Source organism: Cynocephalus volans, chromosome 8 (assembly GCF_027409185.1).
Source record: "Cynocephalus volans isolate mCynVol1 chromosome 8, mCynVol1.pri, whole genome shotgun sequence".
In the NCBI taxonomy this organism is placed as follows: Eukaryota; Metazoa; Chordata; class Mammalia; order Dermoptera; family Cynocephalidae; genus Cynocephalus; species Cynocephalus volans.
Window position 1 is genome coordinate 97,181,123 of NC_084467.1, and position 8,607 is coordinate 97,189,729.

Here is an 8,607-nt window from a genome sequence, read left to right on the forward strand (position 1 = left end):
GCCTGCCTCTGCCTTCACAGTGGCCACGAGGCTCAGGCCAGGCCCTTTGTCCAAGGAGAGAGGGTCTGCCATGCCTCACTCCCCACCTCAGCCCCAGCAGACTCTGCTCCCTAGCCCTGAGCAGGAGGCCGGGAGCAGCTGCATCCCCCAGTCCAGGCCCCTGATCCATCTAACTCTCTGAGAGCCTCTCACAAAATTGCAGCCATGTAACTGGAACAATTCCGAATTCCTGATTCCCAGTACAAGAGATTCTCCCAGTGGCCACTTTAGGAGGCACTCTACCCTTCCTCTCTCCCTGTAACCTGCCACCTGCAGGTCTTAGGTCTTGGGGGCCCCCTGCACTGCCAGGTGGTGGTGAGAGGCACTGGGGCCAGGGTAACGGGGAAGTGGACTTTGACCCAATCTGCCACCAGAACAGAACTTTCCATCCTGTCCAGCCTAGAGTGGGCTGCTCGTGGGCCATGAGGCTACTTGACTGAAGGCTGGGGATGGGAACAGATGTGCCAGGACCCAGGGCTCAGACTTGGCAGGGAGTGTGCAGAAGCCTCCAAGTTCTGTTTTGTGGGGTACGTGGCGCCTCAGCCTGAGCACACACCTTAGCAGCGGGGTGTGAAGGAGATCCTCCTCCCCAGGCTCTGGCTGGAATCTTCGGAAGTCCTTGCCACTGCCTGGGGTGGGAGGAGTGTGCTTCTGCATCCTGCCTGGGAGGGCAGTGACTGGGCCCAGAACCCTTCCCCACCTTGATTAGGGCCTAGCTATCTTCCTGTCCCCATCCCCCCCGACTGGAGCCCAGGGTGTGGCCTCTGCCTCTTTCCTAGAGAGAGAAGAGGACAGTGCAAGGAGAGGTTTCCAGAGCACAATTTGATGGTTCTCAGCACAATTTAGATGGTTTGGAGCACAATTGTGAACCACACTCCTCCTCCCCTCACCTGGGCCTAATTTTCTCTCTAGTGGCAGCTTCTCCCCTAGAACAGGGGTCCCTGGAGTTCAGGGGCTCATTTCCGGGAAGCCTGGCTCCTGGGTAAAGACAGATAATCTCACTGCCCCTTTGAGCTGCCACTCACTCTCCTTGTTGCACAAGCACAGCCACCCAGTATGCACATCGTGTGCAGACACATTGGAAACCTTTCCCAAGTGTCCCCGGGCCACAGCAGGCAGGCTACCTGTCCTGTGGCCTAGTGCCTGTAGGAGGCTGCTGCTGACAGCAGCATCCCCACCCACCCTTACCTTCAGGGCCTCCCCAGAAGAGGGTCTGCCCTCAGAGTGCAGCCTGGGAGGATTCACAACCTCTCAGAGAATAAATGTCCCCAGAGAAATGAATGGATGGATGGATGGATGGATGGGTGGATGGATGGACGGATGGTAGGTAAGAAGACTGGTTCCATCTTTGAAGCTCTGGTGGACAGGGCAGGAGCAGGCTACAGTGTGAGGCCTGGGCACCTTCATGGAGGGTCCCAATCATTCTTGTGAGTCAGACTGCTCTCAGCAGTGGGGGGGACAGACTAGGCCTGGGGTCCCCTTCTTATCTCTTAGTCCCTTGTTCCCCTACCCTCAGTCTGGAGGAAGTCCATCTTTCCACCCTGTTATCTCCCTTATTGTCCCTCTTGCACACCTCCCATTCAAGCCCTCTTGTCCCCACCTGTCCTTCCTGAGCGTTTGAAGGGAGGAGACCCACATCTCCCCAAAGAGATGAGCTTTGGGGCCCATAACATCCCACAATAGGCTCCCTCACCTGACAACACCTCCTACCTGGCCCCATGCCTAATCCCAAGCAGAATTAGCAACAGGAAAGCAAGGCCCCAGGAGACACTCTACTATATATAGTCTCCTATATATTCTATTTCTATTGTATATTCGATCTGTACATGTGGGTGTAAATGCTGTTAAATGACAAACCCAATGTTATACTGTGGCTGGTGGACTATTTTGATCCTCAGTGCTGTACAGATCTATTTTCATTGTATATTTGATATATTTTTAATTTTGTAGCGTGTGGCTGGGCCCAGCCCCAGCCCGCGAGCCTGCGGGTGGGGACTAAGTTGGGCCGTCTGTTTGCTCGTCGTGGGCTCTGTAGTGATTGTCGTAGCCTTTTGTTGTAGGCTGGGCCTGTTCTGCTTGTGTCTTTGCTGTGTGTTAGACGTAGGGCCCAGAGCTTGGGTGTGCGTGTACGTGTATGGTGTGTGCACATACGTGGGTGTGGGTGTGTGTAGGGTGCTGATGTGTGACTCTGTGTTCACCACCTTCCTGAAGATGACGCTGCCCTCTGCCTGCCTCTTCCCGCTCCTCTCAGCTCTACTGGGTGAGGCTTCAGGGCAGGGTCCCTCAGGAAGCCCCCTGCTAGCAGGAAAGGCATATGCTCCTTACTGGTGACTCGCTGCCTTCACACTGCTGGGTTTGCCAGAAATAGGGAAGGAGGGCCTTGGGGAAATAAAATCCCCCAAATTTATTTTTCAGTCAACCTCTTGCTGTTCCCACTCGAATCACAAGCTTTTCTTCTGCAGGAAAAGTACTGGGTTTCTTAAGATGGTGAAACCCTAGGAGGCATCTCACGGCACCTCTGTCCTGCATTTGCCCTTGAGACAGTCCTGACAGTGTTCAGAAGGGAACATCTGTCCCTCACTGTGCTTCTAATACCTCTGCTCACTCCTCAGGGGAGTCAAGGGCAGGTAGGGTCTTCTGACGAGCTAAGATCCAGCCCCAGAATCCTGGAAGAGTAGGAGAGAGGCAGGCCCCCAAGTCCCTGCACAGGGTCTCCACGGCTCTGGTGCTGTCCATGCAGTGCCCACCAGGAGGCAGAGGGGACTCCAGGGCTGTGAGTTGCTGAGTTGGGGGTAGGGCAGGGATGTGCCTGAAAGAGTTCGCTGGTCCCCTGCCCCGCCTGCCCTCCAGCCCCAATCACCAGCTTCTTGCTTGGGGAGCCTTCTGCCCTCTCCACTGAAGCAACATGAAGCTAGAGGCTCAGATGGGGGGTGGACAGATGGGGCACACAGTGTCAGTGAGGCTGGCCTCTGCCCTCCAGCAATAAATCTGCAGGGACTTCTGCTTTTCTAGTGCCAGGAGAAGCCCTCCTGAGTTAGCCTGCAGAGGCCGTGGCTGGGAACTGGAAGCCATGGTCCTGGGCCCTGCAGAGGCCTGCAGTATTACCAGGCAGGGGGCTGCCCTTCCGCCCTTCCTCACAGCCATTCCCCCTCCCCGAGGACTCCCCACTGTGAAAAAGAGAAGCAAGACTGAACAGGCTAGAATGCACGTGATTCCCTCAGCATCCTTGGGTCTTCTGCTAGGCCCTGAAATACGGAGTCTGCTGCCCCTTCACTGGGGCGCAGTGGCTGGGCCTGGGGGAGGAAGGCCCAGAGTCTGTTCTCATCAAAAGCTCTGCTTTGCACAGACCCAAGCACACACACCAGGCAGTCACTTTGGTTTGTGGCACAAGTTCAGAACAATTCAAGTCCATGAGTCCCACAGCTGGTCAGAGACCTGGGTCAGGACCACTCAGCCAAGGGGAGGGGATGAGGCACTGTCACCCCCAGAGCCCCTCTTTCCTCTTCCCCCCATCATTGTGTACAATAAAGTATCTGTTCATACCAAACCCTTCTTTCCTTTCCTACTGGCTCTTGGGATCAGGGAAAGGGGATGGGGGAAGCCGAGGATGCTGGGGGAAGCTTTGGGGTAACAGCTGGGACTGGGATGGGTTGGACAGGACTGCTGGGGGAGTTATGGGAGCTGGCTGGCTGGATGAGGAGTCTGGGGAGGGACATATATATACTCCCATTAGAATTGTCCTAGGTATTAACAAGGTACACACTTGTGGCAGGCCTTATCGGGTTGCAACTACTCCACACATCTAATCTCCTGTGATCTCAGCAACAATTCTCTGAGGGAGATCCTTTCTGTCTAGATTTTTCCAGGTGAGGAAAATGAGGCTCCATCTGATGCAAAGGTGGTGTTTGGTGTCCCCTTATAGGGCCCTGCAGGTGAGATTCCTGCCCTGCCTGACACCAGGAAGAGCTTTACCTGTCAGCTTGCTAAGGGTGGGGTGCATGGCAGCCCACTCAGGGAAAGGCAGGGGGCTGGGAAGGTGCCAGTGTCCAGAGGTCTGAGAGCGAGAAGGGGGAAGGCAGGGTACTAGAGGGCACTGAGGAGGTGGGTTCTCCTGGAACAAGCCTGTTCTAAGAGCTGCCCCTCACTTCAAGGTAGCTATCTCTCTTGCAAACTTCAGTAGAAGATAAAGATGAACTATGGGATCTGACATCACCTATTTTCTCAAATTTCAATCCCAAGTATTTATTGATCACCCACTGAATGCTCAGCACCATGAGGAAGGGAATGAGCTGGTGGTAGGGGAAGCTCTTCCTCCTGTCTCACCCTCAAGGAGCACAGACATTGGAAGAAGCAAGAAGTCTGGCTCCTGGGGAAGTTCTCACCCCCACCCCACCCCACCCCTCCCCACCCCACCCCACCCCTCCCCACCCCACCCCACCCCACCCCACCCCAGTCTGGAATGATGCTGCTTGATCTCAGACAAACTCAGCCAAGGTCCCGGAAGGAACCTATTTTCTTCTGCCATAGAGAGAAAAGTGCTGTTCCAGGAACAGCCACCAGATGGCAGAAAAACATTTCTCTCCAGGTATTGGCCCATTTACCCTTCTCTTCCACTTATCCTCCTCTCCTGCTTATTCCTTTGTGGTTTAGTTTATTCATTGAACAAACATTTATTAGGCACCCACTGTGGACATGCTCCATGCCAGCTATAGATACATAAAGATAAGCAAATCAGCCCCTACTGTCCTGAGTTTTTCATAGGAAGGATACCCACCTGCAACTCCAAATCTCCCCACCTATCTCTCAGAGGAATGTCTTGGTGCTGGAAAAGTCACTCCTTGCAAAGCCATACAATCCTTTGGCTGAAAGTAATGTTTTTGGTTAAAATGCCAATCCTCTTGCCAGGAGGGGGCACATAGACCCCCTAAGAAACAGTATAACAAGGGCTTCAGTGCAAGAGAGCCCTGGAGTGAGACTTCCCAAGTTGAAGTTCAAATGCCAGCTTGGTCTTGGGCTGCCTGGGAGACCTGGGGCAAGTTACCTAATCCCTCTGAGCTTAAATTTCCTAGTCTGTAAAATAGAAATAATGAATAGATTGAATGAGATAAGGTTCAGTTTTCTATTACTGTGTTCCAAGCTACCCCAAATCTTAATGGCTTAAAACAACTATTTTATTATGTATGAGAATACTCAAAAAAGTTCATGGAAAAATAGAATTCAAAGATAATACAAATATTTTCATTAACTAAGAAGTACCCTCATATATCTCATTGTTTTGTGGGTGAGGAACTCAGGTAGGGCTTGTCTGAGCAATCATTCTGGTGGTGACTGAGGTCACTCAGTGGTATGCAACTGGCAAATGAGCTGATCTGGGGATCCAAGGCCAACCCCACATTCATTCAAATATCTGGCCCCTCAGTGAGAATGGCTGGACGACTGGGTTCAGCTGTGACTATCAGCTAGAATGAGCATCTGCAACTGGCCTCTCCAGCATAGGTCATCTCTGGTGGCCAGACTTCTTACCTGATGGCTCAGGTTGTCAGAGAGACCACTTCAAGAGACAGGAGGTGGAAGTTGCCAGTTCCTTAAGGTATGGGCCTGGAAAATAGCACAGCATCACCTCCATCCTATTCTATGAGTCACAGCGTCTGCCCAGAATTAAGGACAGGGCAAACAGACCCTACCAGTCAATGTGGGTGGGTGGAGGTGGAGAATTTGTGGCTGCCCATGTAATGGGCTTGTTCTAGGGTGCTAGGGATCTTTATCATCATCATTAGTGCCTGGGTGGAAGCTTTATCCTGATTGGGATATCAGTGTAGAAACACAGAACCAGGACATGTAACAGGTAAGTTCTGATGGGAGGTGAGTAGCTAAGCTTGGACCTTGGGCAGAGGGAGTAGGCAGAGAGGAAGATGAGAAGGACAGGAGGACACGAGAGACAGATTCTTCTGCCTCACATTTGCCCTAGAAGCAGGTGACATGAGGTAGTTTGAATCATGGGTCTGTCACCAACTGTTCAATAGTGGGCAAGCCATTTAACCCTATGAACCTCTATTTTTTAATCTGTAAAAGGAGGATGACAGAATTTCTTCCTTGAAGAGATGTAGGAGGCAAAAATAACTCTATCTGTAATACCTACTGGAATACAGTATAGAATTCTTTCCATATGGGGATATAACAGGTGCTCATTAAATATTACCTTCCTTCCTTCCAGCAACTGTGGGTGAGTCCAGGGAGCCTGCTTCATTCTGGGAGTGCCATCACCCATGCAATGAGCCTTCTCCTAGAGCTATTCAAAAAGGACAGTTCCAGCCTAAAACACAAAGAAGCCAAAGAAGGAGGGGAGAGAAGACACCCTTTCCAGGGAAGGGGTACTCAGAGTGTGTGGGTCTCACTGATCTTACATAGAGTTCCCCCAGCCGTCACAACCAGACACACAGCCTCACCCAGCTCCTGCCACATGGACTTGGGCCGAGGCTGAAGGATTCCACAGTCTGCAGGTATGTGGTGTTTTGGGTTTTTTCATTTGTTTGTTTGTTTGTTTGTTTGGGAGAGTGGTTTAAAGCCTTGAATTCTTTTCCCATCAAGAAATGAAATCTATGACCTCCTTCTTGAATCTGGGTGAGCAAATGCCTCCTCTGACCAACAGAGCATGGTGGATGTGATGTTATGTGACTTCTAAGGCTAGATTAGTAAGGTTCTGTGCCTTTTCCACAGTGTTCAAGGGAAACTAGCTGTCATGTAAGAAGCCCAGCTACCCTGAGCCTGCTGTGCTACAGAGGCTGTGTGTTTGTAGGTACTTTGGTTGACATCTTCAGCTGATCTTCCAGTCTACAGCTGGTGTCAACTGCCAGCCACAAGAACATGCCATATTGAACACTTTGCAGTCCCAACTGACATGTGACTACCTCAAATGAGGGACCCTAAGCAAGAACTGTCCAACTCAGCCCTTCCTAACATCCTGACCCATAAAATCCAGCAAAATAAAATGGCTTTTGAATTTACACCACTAAATTTTGGAGATAATTTGTTTCACAGCAATGGTAACCAGAACATAAACCTTAGTGATTATCTGACCTAACTTCCTCATATACAAGTGACAATTAGAGAAACTGAGGCCCTGAGAAAGAGAGACATCGAACCAGAATTCCCAGAACCAAGCAGGGGGAAAACTGGGGCCAAGGCCTGGGTTTCTTGACTCCTAATCTGGTGCACTCTCTACCATACAGCAAGGTATTCACAGGGAGGGCCCACCCTTGCTCCCCTCCCCTCCCCTCCCCCATTAATTCCATGAATCAAGCATGAATCAAGTATTCACAGTGCCTAGGATTGTGCTAAGCACTGAGAATATACAAAGAAGGATCAGGCAGGAGTCCCTGCCTGGCAGAAGCAGTCACATCTGACTTGAAATATCCCCCCACTGGCATACCCACAGGTGCCAGGCACATTGCTGTGTTCTTTCCTTACATTCTTGTAGGTGGGAGGAGACCTGGGAGATGGGGAGAAAACTATATCTGTCATTCAACAACAAACAAACCATTATTATTAACATTTTACGCTGCCAGGCACAGTGCCAGCTGTGGAGCAGAAAGACTCAGTAGGGGTCTGCTCTCTGGCTCCCTGGGTCCCAGCTGGCTGGATTCCAGGTCTCTCCATTCTGCCCAGGGCTGACCTGAGCAGGGAGGGATCCCCAGGCTTCATGAGCACCCAAGAGGAGCCTGAGTTTGGTCTGTCTTTCAAGACAGCTGCTTCTCCATGTCCCAGAACACTGCTGGAGGGGATCATGCCTATCAGGACTAATGAACTACTTTAATGGAATGAACCGGTTTTGCTGGAATTTAGCCCAGGTGGGATAAATCTGTACTTTTCTAGATGCAGAAATGCTGAGTACCAGGGAGTCTTGCCAACCAGGCCCTGGGCTAGCATGTGTGGGGGGGATGAAAAGTGCTCTCTGGACCCACACTGGGTCCCCAGCACAATAGTCTTGAGCAAGGGAACCTCTGGAGGTACACTCAGCTGGTCCCATGAACACTGATCTACATGCACAGGCCACATGGGCCCCACATCATTCTCTGTCCTTGGCCCAGCCCTGGCTCAGTGTCCCAGAGGTCACTGCTGCTGTTAGCCTGAAATCCCTCAAGGGGAATGTACCTGTAAGCTGGCACCCAGGTTCCTTCCAGCCCTATGACTCCAGGTCTATGGTTTATGAGGCCTCAAGTCCTGGCCAGGCCTAAACTTGTAGTCTGCGCCCTTCTGATTTCTTCCCTTTGAGAGCTGGGCAATCGCAGGCTGTCTTTGCAGTTCCCCAGAGCCCCATATACAACTTCACTGGGGTTTTCACAGCAACCCAGCTCTGCCTCAGAACCACTGGGTAAGAACCATTCTGGCTGACTTCCACAAGGCCTGGGTCACTCTGGGCTGTCCTGTAAGGCTAGGTTCTCCCCAGATTCCTCCTAGGAAGAGGCTCTCACATTTGATTTGGAGCCTGGAAGTCTCTGCAGGCTGCTTTTGGGGGGGTGGGAGGCAGGATAAAATGAGCTGATAAGCAAACAGGAGGCTTCCAGCCTT